This window comes from Tamandua tetradactyla, chromosome 4 (genome assembly GCF_023851605.1).
Source record: "Tamandua tetradactyla isolate mTamTet1 chromosome 4, mTamTet1.pri, whole genome shotgun sequence".
In the NCBI taxonomy this organism is placed as follows: domain Eukaryota; kingdom Metazoa; phylum Chordata; class Mammalia; order Pilosa; family Myrmecophagidae; genus Tamandua; species Tamandua tetradactyla.
Genome location: NC_135330.1, coordinates 61,743,407 through 61,758,071, shown reverse-complemented (window position 1 = coordinate 61,758,071; position 14,665 = coordinate 61,743,407). Strand labels below are relative to the sequence as shown.

Genomic DNA, 14,665 nt, shown 5'->3' with positions numbered 1-14,665 from the left:
GGACGAGCCCTTTGGCTGGAAGTGGTTCCCATCCGCCCATTGGACTCTTTCCCTTTGCTTTGGCCTATACATCTCCCTCTCTGGGCAGTCCTGCCTTCATTCCCCTGGGCATTGGTCATCGAGCTCAGATTCTGCAGGGTGGCAGAGTCCCGCAGCCCAGCACCGCCGGAGGCACCCCGGCCCAGCCAGGGCAGGGAGGGTTTCCTTCCCATCCATTCCACCCCTTGCTTCATCTTTGAAATCCTCATCTGTCTATACCACAAGAAGTCACCTTTCCACTCCCTGCCTCAGGATCAGCCAGCGTTTACATTACCTTGGCTGTTAACCATATTCTGAAAAAAAAAAAAAAAGAAAGAAACAGCAAAATTCTACAAATAATCTGCTTTGGAAATTGCTCTGACTTCATGTGGCTCTTATAGCCTGAGCTTTCCCTAAAATTAGACCGAAACCCTTCTTGTTCCAGTGAAGACTTGTTCTTTCTTTTCTCTTGCTTGAACATATCACCTCGTGCATATTTGGTTCTTAAGATCTATTATGAAGCATTTTCACGTGTTCTTCTTCACCTTATTTCCCAATGTGACCTGGCCCTGCCCACCTCTCTGACCTCGTCTACCACCTGTCTAGCCATGCTGACTTTCGTTTTTCTTTTTCTCCATTGTGCTGAATGCTTTCCCACCTCAGGGCTTTGTACTTTTTGTTCCCCCTCCTATTTTCACACATCTGGATCCTGCTTATCATTTTACTCAAGTGTTAGCTCTTTAGAGATGCCTTTCCTGACTGTCCATCTGAAGCTACCTGTACCCCTTCTCAGTCTCTCTTATTTTTTTTCACAGCACCTACTTTTTAAAAAATGTATTTATTTATTTATTAATTGTTAGTGTCCCCCTACTGCCATGCAAGCCCCTAAAAGTAGATTTTTTGCTATTTTGGTTTCTATTTGTCCTTAGAACCTTTCTGGCACATGATATGAGCCCAATATTTTTTTAACTGAGATAGGGAAATAAACAATGGAGGTATAATTGATTCTGGCTTTTTAGCCACCAGCGCAGAGCTTTCTCCTGAGCTCCTCCAGTTCAGTGTCTCCAGTCCTGTACTCATCAACCTCCACATACCTGCTCCTTCTCCTGTATTCCATCTTTATCAGACGCACCACCAAAGAAGAGCCCTCAGAGATATGCTCAACCCTTGCCTCTGTCACCCCCGCCCCCGTGGGTCCTGTCAATTCTCCTCCTAAGTATCTCTCAACCCACCCACTCCTTGTCACCCCCATGACTTCCGTCTGGGTCGTCTGAGTTCCTGCCCACATCACCCAGGATATTCTAGCACCTTTCCACGTGATCATCCAGGCCATCTTGTTGCAGGAGTGTTTTTTTTTTTTTTTTTCTGGATTTGCAAGCTCAATCATATCCTTCTACATTTAAAATTCTTCTATGCTTCCCATCACTGCAGGTTAAATCCACATTATTCAGGCATTTTAAGGGCTTCATAATGTGGCTTCTGCCTACCTTCCTAGCCCTTCCTTCCACACTTGCCAGGTTTTTCTTTAAATTGCTCCTCTAGCAAAATCAGTTTACTGTGTTTCCCCCAACACTTCCCTCCCTTCCATGCCCCCACGCCTTTGCCAGTGTACATCCCTCTGCCAATGTGACTCATGCCCACCTGAGGAACATTTGCTCTTCTTTGAAGACTCTGTTCTTTCCATCACTTCTTCAGGAAATCTTACCAATATTTTGATTACTTGCTAACATGTGTATCTTTTTCTCTGTGTCAGTGCTTCCATCAACATTACCTGGAAATCTTGTGAAAATGCAGACTGCTTGTCCCTATCCCTAGAGTTTCTGATTCAGAGGGTCTGAGAGTTTATATTTGTAACAGGTTCTCAGGTTATGCTGACGCTGCTGGCCTGGGTACCACACTTGGAGAACCAATAGTCTAGTGTGAAAGAAAACTCACCAAGGGCAGGGATGACATAGAAGGAATCATAAAGTCTGGAAACATAGATACTATTGTATATTGTAATGAAATATCAACAAAGCTCTCGTTATGGATTTGGATATGTTTCCGGATTTGGTGGCCTTCTCTTTATGTCAGCAGCAGCAGTAGCTGCCCTAAAAACTAAATGCTTTGCTACATTATCTCATTTAATCCCCACAACAACTCTGTGAGAGGGGCACCACTATCCCAAACTGTTTTAGTGAACAAGAAAACCAAGATGGCAAATAACTTGTTCAATGTCATGCAGATGGAATAAAGCTCCTCCTGGTTCACAGGCCGTGTTCTTAACCCACTGCCCTGTGCCTCATTGCATCCTTGGTGCTGGCTTGGACAAGTTTGGTTGGTGCTCAGAAAATCTTCACTGTATGAGTGAATGAATGAATGATTCCAACACATCTCTCATTTTCACAGTTCCCTGGGCAGTGAAAATCAGTCCCCCCAAAGGTTTATGGCACTTGATTGGTGGGTGAGTTAGAAACTCTGAGCACCCCATCATCGTATCCCACAGAGTAATAATGAAAGTCAGATAGATAACTTGGGGAACTATTTTTTCCTCTGTGTGGATGTGACAAATTTCAATGAGCAAAGGTTGACATTTGTCCTACATGAGACGAGTAGGATGAGTGTCAGCGAGCCCACCCCTTCATGGTGTTTGGGAGGCAGTTCTCATGGTGTCCACAACTGATGTCATTGTTCAAGCAGTGTCTGTAGTAGGTATCATTTACCAGAATGGGGAGAAGAGAAAAAAGCAAAGGGTTCAAGTGTGGTTAAAACCCATTGCAAATTCGTACGTAGGTACCACATCACTCCACAAGAGGGCACCAAAGCACACACAGTTGCCCCTCTGAGGCTTTAAGGGTTTGCTTACCCACAGATTCATCACTCCTCAGGCTATAGGACCATCGTGTCCATCCTGCCACATCTCAAGCACTGAGGGTCTGCTATGGGCCTTTCTGATGCTTATAGACCTTATGTAATGCTTACTCCTGACCAACAGGAAGGCTTTCCTCTGGTTGCCTGTCTCCTCCTGCTGAAGCAGCCAGCTGTAGAGTTTATCAGTTCTGTCTCCAAAAGGGCCTCTTTCTCCAAAGTGGACGAGGAGGGAGAGATGGCAAGGATGCTTTCTGCAGAGTCATGTCACTGACCATGTTCCCAGTCTGCAGCTGGTGCCTCCTTTAGCCGTGCCCGCCCTCTAGCACCTCCTCCACCCCCAGGGAGCCCCACCTAGCTGCTGCCACATCTCCCTAGCTCTGGCCAGAACACTCCCTCCAAGAGGGTGCCGGAAGGGGCCTTTTGCTCATCCGTGAGCCACTCCCACGCCACGCTGAAATCTTTAAGCCTAGGCTCTACCTCCAGTGCTCCTGCGCTAATCGGTGAGCCTTAGAGACATCAGTGAGGCCCTGCTGTGTCGCTGAGGAGTCACCACCCCAGATCCGAACCTGTGGAACCCCAGAGGAGGTGGTGCCTCGATGGCTATTCTTTTGACTCCAGAAGGCAGAAAGGGCACAGGAGAGAAGTCACAGGGCAGCAAACCTGATAATAAGTGACCCTGATTCCGTCTGCCCTCCGAAAGGCAAGTATCCCAGCACAGTAAAGAGGGAGCTAGATGAGGAGTAAAGATAGCGAATGATTGAGCATTCAGGGGAGAGAGACCCCATTTTGCAGATGAGGAAAACTGAGGCTCAACAGACAGGTAACTTGTATAAGTTGGTAAGGGCTGGAGCAGGGGTTTGAACTCGGTGAGGTCATCAGAGATAGTGTACCATCTCTGAGATAGCCCCCCCGACTGCCACAGAAGAGGAGGGGTCGGGCATTTTGGAGAAGGCCACATTCTAGGGGCAACGAGCCCATCAGTCTAGTTGCCAAGAGGGTGGGGTAGTGGGGAGGCCAAAGACACTTAAATGGCAGGGAGGAGAGTGTTTAGAGACTGAGTACATGATTAAGAATTTTGGATTTTATCCTCTGAGCAGTGGGGCCCAGAGACTGTAGAGCAGAGGAGGGATGGGAGCACAAGGTGCTTTCTTGGGGGTCCTTTCTCCTTCATGCCTCCTCTGCAAGCCTTCCCCTCCTGAAATCAAGTAGATAAGTCTTGCTTCTCCTCTGCTGAGCTTATAAAATTAAGAATTTGGATTTGGCAAAGGGAGCTCATTTTCTCTGCCACCTCGCCAGACCCCTCTTGCTGCACTATCTCTCCCACCTCGCTCTCCAAAATGAAGGCACTGTACCCCACGCCAGGCCTTTCCTTGGTCCCTCATGCCCCCACAGGCACCCGATCCCCAGAAGCATCGACAAGTCTGGCTCAGCCTTCCCTGAGGATCCGTGGGGCTTGTCTGCAGCCTTGCCCTCTGTCTGCCAGAGAGGAAACCCTCCCAGCAGGCCCATCTGTCCGTCTCCTGCCCTCTCCTGCTGCCTGAGGATCATGTGGGAAGTGGGCTGGAGTCCTTGGCCCCTTCCCTACCCTCTCTGTCTGCCTGGTGGAGGCTGAGACCTCAGGCCCCCACCCCACTCTGTCCCATTGACTCCTCAGGGCTAGAGCACCCCCAAAGCCCATCATCTCTCACTGATGGATAGCAAGGTCTATCCTGCCTGCACCAGACAGACTTGCCAGGTCGTGGAGAGCAGGGCAGCTGAGTGGGTTTGATTGGCCCTACCTGGCACCAGGCCTGCACCCAGGACTTCTCTGCTTCTTTAGCTGAGTGGCTTAGACAAGGAGGGACAGGCCTGGAATCCTGGCTGAGCTAGGCAGGGAGGAATGGGGTGACCCAGGATTCCCCAAGGGCTGCTGAGCTGTTGCTTGCTGCTACGAAGCTATGACTCCTGATCCTGGCCTGGCTTGTCCGGGGCAGGAAGGATGGGCCCTGCCAGCTGTTCTGTCGGGCTCCAGGCTCTGCCTGCCCTGTGGTGTGGGTGGGCTGTGGGGTGTCCCTCCCCCCATGACCCAGCCCCTCCTGAAGGGCAAGCTGTAGACCTGCTCCTCCCAGAGCAGGTCCTTTTTAAAGCTAAGGACTTCAGTTGGCAAAAACGGTGCTGTACTCAGGTTATGTTAAAAGCGACTACAAAGAAGGGTAAACACTTGCATTTGAGTGAAGAGTTAAAGGGGTAATTTTTTCAATCAAATTGTCTAATAATAAGATAGTAAAAAAATATAATTATCCCGTGGGTGGGGCCTGTGGACACCCGTCATCCAGGCCCTGCTTCCTGAAACATTTCTATATTCAGATGCGACTGCAGGAGTTCCTCTGGTGCAGCCTCCACCTGGGCCTGAGGGGCTGGCGGGAAGGAGACTCCTTGAACCTGCCTGGACTTTCAGGTGGGACTCCCCATTTTCTTTCCATCTGCAGCTGCCTACGCTCCTGATTGCAAAATTCAGTATTTCTATTGCGCTTGCCCATTGTGACAGAGAATCTGTTATTTTTCCAGGAAACGTGAAATTGTGAAGAGAGAGGAACTGAGGCAGTGAGAGAGAGTGGAGGGGAAGAGAGAGAGAGAGAGAGAGAGAGAGAGAGAGAGAGAGAGAGAGAGAGAGGGAGAGAGAGAGGGAGAGAGAGAGAGAGAGAGAGAGAGAGAGAGAGGGAGAGAGAGCCGTTTTAAGGGTGTGAGCTGGACTGCAGCAGAGACAGGGCTTGGGCCCTATTGTGTGGAGCCTTTCCTTCTGCCTCTGCCCCCCAATAATGCAGAGCACGGGTCCCCACTCGCCCAGTGAGCATCCTTGCTCAAGGTCATTGGGGGCTAATCTGAGCTGAGGATTTAGGCAAACCTGGCTTTGCTCCCCTCCAAATGTGTTAGGGTGTGTGGAGGCCCCGGGGCCCCAGCCAAGCCATCCTGACTCCCAGGGAGGAGCCCATCTTTGCAGGGGCAGCCACAGAGCTGAATAGTGAGCACGGGTGGGCTGGGTAAGTCCCAGACCCCTGGGCAGTTTCTGGCTCCCTGCGCCCTCTCCCCATCGCTGGCTCAGATCCCCTGCGGGCGGGTGGCAGCCTTACAGCCCCTCCATCCCCTCCTAGGGGGCAGGGAGTCGGCGGCCAGCAGGGGTGGTTAACAGCTTGTTGCTGGTGTGGATGGAGTTAAACCTTTCTGGGGACTATTTACTCCTGATCCTAAGTGACAGCTTGGGGAGGGAGAGTCACGTGTCCCTGAAATCCCCACGGGAGCCCATGGAGCATGCCCAGCTGCTCCTGCCTGGGAAAGATGCTGGGCCCTGCAGTAACCACAGCAGCATCTTCTCCCTGCGCCAGGGACCCGCCAGCCGGAGAGATGACTGATTAGACCAGATTAGATCCGGAGCCCCGCTCTTCAGGAGGGGCCTCCAGGGGCGGGGAAGGAGACCCCAGCTGGCCTGCGCTGGGGGAGGGGTGCCGTGGGGCGCGGGGAGTTACAGCTTTCCAGCGCTTGGCGATCACACCTCCAAAGCCGGTGAGTCTGTTTTGATGCATCAAATAGATGAGGTGAGAGGAGGAGGGCTGGGCTGCCTCCGGTCCAGGGGCCAGCCAGGGCCACTCGCACTGCGGTGCTGCTGCCTGCCTGTGCCTCATCTCTGGCAGCTTCGCTTGGGGATTGTGGATGCTGGGAATGCTAATTATAGCCTTCTCTGCCCCTCCAACCCCCTCCAAAATCCCAGTCAAGGCTGATGTTGTTTGAATTCATTACGTTTGAATTGGCATCTCTTGGGTAAGGGCAGCTTTGGGGCTGCCAGCTTCCTAGGGTCCCCCAGCCTGGCTATGGCAGAGAAGCCAGCCCCACCCTCCTCTCACCCTTGCCAGAAGGAATGAGTTGAAGGCCCACAAGGGGAAGAGATGCAGGTGGGGTCCAGGGGTCAGGCTCAGGTCAGCCCCAGGGAGCCCACTTCCCTCATTGTCCGGGGGACGGGGTGGTGTTTAGGTGTGTGCCCTTCTCTTGGGTCAGAAGTTGGGGCCCAGGGCTGCTGAGATGCTTGGATTCTTTGGGGGTCTCAATTTTAGTGGGGAGGTCCTGGAGGAGCTGGAGCCTGGTACATGGATATGGGGATGGGAACCTCGAGGGATGGCATTTAGAAAGATGGGCCAGACTGCAGCTGGCTAGGAGCCTTGGACTCATTGTGTGAGCAGCCAGGGGAAAGGGGGAGGGTTGGGGAGCTAGCCAGAGAAGAGTAATGAGAAATAAGGTGGAGGGGCAAGGAAAGAAAAGGAGGTGAGGAAGGTAGAAGAGGCTACTGGGAGATGCTCTTGGAAACAACAGGAAAGCTGGGAAAGGGAAAGGGCAGAGAGAGGGGCTGAGCCTGGGAGAGCAGGGGATGGGAGGGCGCAGGGTGGAGGGAGCCAGCCTGGGATGCAGGGCAGGAGGATGAAAGGTGGCGGGAGGGGATGGAGCGCAGGGTCAAGGAAAGGGGCTCGTGGCCTTTGGGGCTTGGATCTTCTTCCCAAATCCCTCTAGATCTCTCAGGGGTCTCCTGGAGGTGGGGTCCGGAGCTCCACTTGGTGTGCCTCGGCCTGAGCCTACTATCCAGACGGTCGGTCGTGGGGGCCTCCCGGGTGACTGCCCTGCAAATCCCCCAAATCCTGGCTTCCAGGCTGCTGGGGAGGGACGTGGAATTGGGGAGGGTTTTGTGGACTGTGGTGGTTCAGTCAGTCTCCAGCTTCCACCTCCCAGAGCAGCTGCATTTCAGCATCGGCAGGGGATGAGCAGAGCCTGTTGGTGGAGAGGAGATGGGATGGAGGCACCACGGAGACGTGCCCCCTCTGTTCCATGGAGACTGCGCCCGGCCCCGGCCTGCGGCCTGAGTCAGGGCCTCTCTCCAGGTGGGGGAGGCAGGCGGGGCCGAGGGCACGGAGAGAAGCCCGGGCACCCTGCCTGGCACTGCCACGGGGCTTTCCTTACAGAAAACAAACAGGATTCTGTGTCTCATGACAAGAGCACAGAGCACAGGGCTGCAGATATGAATTATTAAAAGTCCTCGGTTTTCCAATCAGTGGAGAGGTGATAAATGTGTTAGCGCTGGCGCATAATTAATCCTGGCGGGCTGCTGCACGGGTTGGAGACATTGGGGCCTTTTTTTTTTTTTTTCTGGTTCTGCTTCTTCACAGAAAGGTGACAGTGCAGGACGCATTACACAGATAATTACTTTTAATGTGTCTGCTTGGATTATTGAATTGGGTTCTTCCTGCTCAGTGTAAATGAAGTAATTATGGAGGAAGCCAGCTAGTGCAGCTCCCAGCCCAGCCGCCAGCCCTGCCCTCACCCCGCCCAGGCCAGGCTCGCAGGGCAGGACAAGGGGAGAGCTGAGCTGAGAGCGGGGCTAGACCAGAGCTGAGCTGCACCAGGCGGAGGGTGCCAGTGGCACTCTTCCATCAAGCTGCAGGTTCTCTCCAGGCCCGTTCCTCACCGCCTTCCTCGCTGGCCTGTTGTGAGAGGTAATTGGCGCCATGCTTGGCACAGCGCAGGGACACTCCCCCCCCCCCCAACCCTAAGGAAGTTCAGGAGTAAGGTGGAAGCTGGGCATGGGAGAGCCTGGACTGGTGGGGCTGCGGCTGCTGGATTGGGTTCTGGGTTTTAGAGGTTTCACACATTGGGTAAGGCCATCTAGAAGCTGGCGAATTAGTGAGATGTCTTTGGAGGTCAATCTCCAATGAGATCAAACATTTTGAGAGGAAACAACAAAAGTTATTTGGGGGCGAAAAAAATTAGCCTAAAAACGTTTAGAATAAATGGGGAGCTGGGAGGAGAAGAAATTGAAGACAGGCTGATGGAAACTTCCCCAGCAATCCCTCAGTCTGGATCAGCTCCTGTGCAGCACCCAAAGCCTTCAGCTGCCCCTCAGAGAGTGAGTGTCTAGTTCAGCCTCCTTCCGAACCCAATCAAGCCCTCCTGAAGTCTCCCTATCAGGAGCACCCAGCCTTGCTTGGATGATTTGAGTGACAGGGAGCTCATTACCTGACAAGGCAGCTTGCCCCATGGTTAGGGCAATCTCATATATTGAATCAAAATCTGCCAACCTCTGGGTTTCCTTCCTTGGGTCTAGTTCTTTGAAGCAGCACAGAACAAGTTAGCTCTCTCTTTCACATGGTGTTAAAAATCGTTTTCGTCTTTTTAAAATAGCATATCATAGTGCGTGGATGTAATTGGACATTTACATTGTTACCCTCATTTATTTTTACAGATAACACAATATGAACATACTGTGCATAGGGCTTGAACTATATTTTGGATTATTTCATAGGGCTCAATCTCAAGGCATAAAATTAATGCAATGAAGGGTACACATTTTAAACATTACTATTCCGTGAGTATAAAGTAATACATAGTTGTTATAAAAATGTATAACATTTCAAAAACAGAGAAAAATATGAAGAAACATTTTAAATTACCCATAACCCTCTGAGATTTGGTGTATAGTTTTAACATTTTCTTATATACTTATTTTTTTATTAATTCATGTGTAGAAATATGAGTAAACATATATCAGTATATTACACTTTTAATTTTTGGATAAAGTGCATGTTTTGTCACTTAAAAATAATTTTTCCAATCATTAAATATTTTTTATAACATCATTTAAGTGAGTACCTCGTATTTCATCATGTACTTTTCCTGTTTGTTTATTTAACGGACCCCTATGTTAAATTAGGTGTTTCTAATTTTCACTTTTATAAACAATGCTACTATGAAAAACTTTATACCTGATTCTTTATACCATACTTTTTCCTTCGGTTACGTTCCTAGAAGTGCAATTGGTGCATATTTTTAATATTTTTGAGTATTTTACCAAATTCTTTGTTCAAAAATACTAATTTACATTCCCAGCCATGTGTATGAGAGCACATTTTGTTGCATAAGCATTAGCACTGAGTATAACTTTTTTCATTGTTTTAATTATTCTTTAAATCCATTAGTCTGATTACTAGTAGTTTTTTTGCATTCTATTTATATATATATTTTTTTGGAATTTGCAAATATGTATTTTAATTTTTTATTGTGAAATATAGCATATACAAAAAAAGCAATAAATTTCAAGGTACATTGAAGCAAGTGGGTATAGAAGATATTTCATAGTTTGGTATGGGTCACATTTCCACAATTTTAGGTTTTACTGACTAGCTGCTCCAAGATACTGGAGAGTAAAAGAAATACCAGTATAATGATTCCACAGTCATACTCTTTCATTCAATCTTGTTTTCTCTGTTATAACTCCTCCTTCTCATTTGGTCCTCCTCCCAAATTTAGGGGTATTTAGGAAATTCCCATTCTAATGTTTTCATGTTGGGAAAAGCTGTTGACAACATGGGATAGTTGGATGCAACTTGTTTTCCTTCTCAGAGAGACTGACCACTCTGGGATCAAAGAAACATCTGGCCTAGGAACTCCTTTGAAGTTGTAGGACTCTGGAAAGTAATCATCATGTATGAAGCATTTATAGAATTTCAGATAGAGCCTCAGATGTTCTTTAGCATTGCCAGAAATAGTTTTGATTGGGATGTGACAAACCATGGTAAGTAGCAATATTTAGCTGAGGCTTGCATAAGATTAGCCTCCAGCATAGTCTCTTGATTCTTTTGAACACCCTCAGCCACTGATATAGTATTTGGTTGTAATTATTTTTCCCCTTTTCATCAAGAAAGTATGTTGATCCAAAAGTTCCAGGGCCAGGCTTATCCTGGGATTCATGTCCTTTGTTGCCAGGCAGAATTTCACCCCTGCATGTTTTGTCCCATGTGGGAGGAGGGTAAAATTTTTACTTGCAGAGCTCAACCTCAGTCCCTATCAAATTGACTTTGTTCTTATCTTTAGTTGAATGTTGATCTCTTTTTTTTGGATTCCTTAATAATTATTGTACATGGCAATACTGACTTTCAAAGATGCAGAATTTCTACTCTGGGTCCCAGGTGTCACATACTCCTTTACAGTGAATTTCAGTTCATCAAGGTCCATGCATGTTGCACTTGTAATATACTTCCTCTTCTTAAACATGAATTTGAAGCTGCAGATTCTCAGATGTTTGTGGATGATCTCTTTCAGCTGGGAAGGCAGACAGGAACATCAGCTAGCTTTCTCCCTTGGCTTCTTCATGAGGATTTGCCAGTGGCATTTTCCTTTTGCTTCTCTGTCATAGTTTGCTAGGTGCCAGAAGGTGATATACCAGAAGCAGAATGACTCATTCTACTGATGCGATGTTATCTTTAATTTTTATATTCATTGCCAGTTTTCTTCTTGAACTGCTTTGAAAGGATTGTTGCCATCAACAAATGTCACCAAAAATGTGATTTTCTCAGTTTGTAAGATCTCTTCATTCTGATTGAGGTCACCAAATACTGTGTGAAACACCTCTGTAGAAACCAAGGGTTAAAAATCCTATTTATATATAATTTTTACATCACTATAAATATTATAATACATTTGATATATTAATTATTGAAAGATTTCAAGACTGTTTTTCAAAAACATTTTTTATCATCACATGGTTGCAAATTCATCATCATGATCATTTTTAGAAGATTTGCATCACTCCAGAAAGAGAAATAAAGAGACAAAAGAAAAAACCTATAGATCCCATGCCCCTTACCCCACCCTGTCATTGACCACTAGTATTGCAATTTACCCAATTTTTTTTTGCCCCTTATCCCCCCTCCCATTATTTATTTATTTATTTTCCTTATTTTTTCACTCTCTGTCCAAACTCTGGATAGAGAAAGCATCAGCCACAAGGTTTTTGCAATCACATGGTCACATGTAAAAGCTATATAGTTATACAGTCTTCTTCAAGAATCAAGGCTATTGGAACACTGTTCAACAATTTTACACTCCAACCACTCCAATACACCATAAACTAAAAAGGTGATATCTATATAATGTATAAAAATAATCTCCAGGTTAACCTCTCGACTTTGTTTGAAATCTCTCAGCCACTGAAACTTTATTTTGTCCCATTTCTCTCTTCCCCCTTGTGGTCAAGAAGGTTTTCTCAATCCCATGATGCTGGGTCCTGGTTCATCCGGGAGCCCTGTTCCGCATTGCCAGGGAGATTTACACCCCTGGGAGTCATGTCCCACGTAGTGGGGAGGGCAGTGAGTTCACTGCACTAGTGAGGTTTTAAAAGTTTAAAAATTATGCTTATTAGGTGTGAAGATTCCATCTACTGTCATTTGTTTGTTCAAGCCTTTGTTTGGCTTTTCTTAAAAGATAGGTTAGTGTAGTTTTCCTGCTCCAGTTGCGGAGGCCTGGGGTCAAGTCCCAGCTTTGCCACTTAGTAGCCCTATAACCTGGTCAATGACTTAATCTCTGTAACTCAGTTTCTCCCTCTTTAAAATGAAGATAATAATGGTATCTACCTCATAGATGTCTTGTGAAGATAAGTGAGGTTGAATATACATAAAACACATAGAATCATCCCCAGCAGAGTGAGCAATAAATGTGTTGCTGTTACTATGATCTTATTGTAACTGATTTGCATGAGAAGCATAGATATCTGCAAGCAGATATCATGACCTCCCTTTAACCAATCCCCCCAAGTCACCTTTTTCAAAGCTGAATATCTCTGTTCTCTGAAGATCTAGTTCCCCTCACTTCCCTTCCTGAGTTTTTGGTGCCTACACACCAGAAATGGGGTCACCAGCACAGAGTGTGGTGGGTGAGGTAGCCGTACCCCATTCCCAGGACGGTGACTTCCTCTGGCATGTGCCTCTGGAACGTCAACCTTGCTGAGGGATTCATCTGGCAGATGCATGGTTGAGAGGAGTTTGGTTCCTTTAGTGTCTTCTGGCCCAACAGGGGACTGCACGGGAGCCCGCTCCTCTGGCAGGTCTGCATGCCCCCGACTCCCTCTCATACTGCTACCAAGAGCACATCCTCTCTTGATCCTTCCCTCCTCAAAATCTACCCAGAGAGTCTCCCATTCCAACAGGCCCTCTTGTACCTGCCCAAGGTAGCACCAGCTGATTTGATAAACGAATTCAGGTTCATGAGTTATAAGAGAGAGTTAGTGCACTGCTTGTCAGGGTTGTGGAAGGAAGGCCCATCTGGAATTTGAAGACAGGAATTCACATCTTGGCCTGAATTAGTAGCTCCGTGATTTGGGGATACTCACTTCATCTCTCCGAGCTCTTGTTTCCTGATCTGAAAAATGGAAATACTACCCACCTACCTAGTTGATTGACAGATGAGTAATATAGATGGAAGTGCTTTCTAAACTGCAAATCATTGTACAAATGCCAGTTATTCTTCGGTGTATATTTGAAAAATGTGTATTAGAAGATGATGCCATAACTCAAAGGTTGTGTGTGGAAAATGTGTTTAGGGCAGATGGTCTTTAGGGTGACCATCAGCTCCTCCCAGGCTACCTACTTAGTCTCATGAGGCTTTCCTTTATTGCATGAAGTCAAGAAATAGGGCCTGGGGCCCCTCCCGTGCTGACCTGATCAGTCGGCTCCCGGGTGTGCTGGCCCACCCGGTGTTTCTGCTGTGTGCCCCTGGGGTGAGCTGTGCTCCTGCAGGAAGAGGGCCTGGTGCTCTTCTCCACGGATGAGGTGAGGCCCCTCCTTAGCCTGCCATCACTCTGTCCTCCCAGTCTGGCTCATCCTTACCTGAGAAGAACCTGAGCCTATAATTGCAGGTGCCAATTTGCTTTTAATTAGCCTAATGCTTGCAATTAGCCTGTTAAATTCAGCCTGGCCTCTGGTGGTGAGGTCATTTTTCTGATTTTGCTTGGTTCCTGGGTTCTCATTAGTGTTAGCGGGCATCCAGAAACTGCAGGCAAGTCTGCTTGCCTGGCCTGATACTGTGACTGCCTAGCTGGGGAAGATGGAGAGAATTGTCAAGGAGAAAGGAGAAAGGTGAGGTGCAGGGATGGTGGTGAAGGAGGCCTAGTACTAAGAGACTTTTTCCTCCCCATACCACATTTGACATGCTTCAAGGATGTATCACAGCTCTATAGTCTTTCTTCTTATCCTGCAGCATAATCAGCAGTCTAGTTCTTTTCATTTGAATGAAATATAACCTTTAGCATGGCTGTAAAAAGTGTTCTGCTGGAAATAAAATCTTGTAACTCATCATTCAAAAAAAAAAAGAGACCACAGTGAGTTCTAGAATGCAGGTTCCCCACCTTCTATTGCAGTGCTCTTTTCTTGCTGAACCTCAGCTTCTCTGTCTGTAAAATAGGGGTAATGGTTCAAATGAGTTAAGTAAGAGAAGGCATGAATATAAAGCAACGAGATGTGAGTTGCTTTATCGCATCCAGTGTGAAGGCTCTATAAAATTATATACATGTGCCCAGTGTTGTTGGCCACCAGTCCCTGAACCCTCTGGACTTTGTCAGTCACTCCTCATGTTGTCCTGTAATTCCTGGTTCCATTGTCGTCTCACCTTGCCCACTCACCCCCAAACTGTGAGTGACTTGAGGGCAGTACTCAGCACACAGCAGGTGCTTCATAAATGCTGGTTAGATTATAAAGCTGTAGGTGGGAGGGAGGGAGTTTGGCCCAAGGAAATGGTCAAGAGAGAGCCTTTGAGGTGTTGGTGGTGCCTTTGGAATGTTTCATTCATTTCCTGTTTCTATCTGCCTTGCCCCTCACTCCGCTAGACTATGCTCCTTCAAGGCCAGAGATGGTCTTATTTGTCTTTGTATTTGTGATGGCACAGATAACTACTTTTTGAATGAATGAATGAATTAGTTAATGGGATAGGCTAATGTGGTAGAGAGAACGTG

General features: G+C 47.5%; 1 protein-coding gene across 2 annotated transcripts in view; it reads left to right on the top strand.

Moving 5' to 3' along the window:
* Window positions 1-14,665, top strand: part of PLEKHA6 (pleckstrin homology domain containing A6) — a 151,412-nt gene that overhangs the window by 11,817 nt on the left and 124,930 nt on the right. The window lies entirely within an intron of this gene.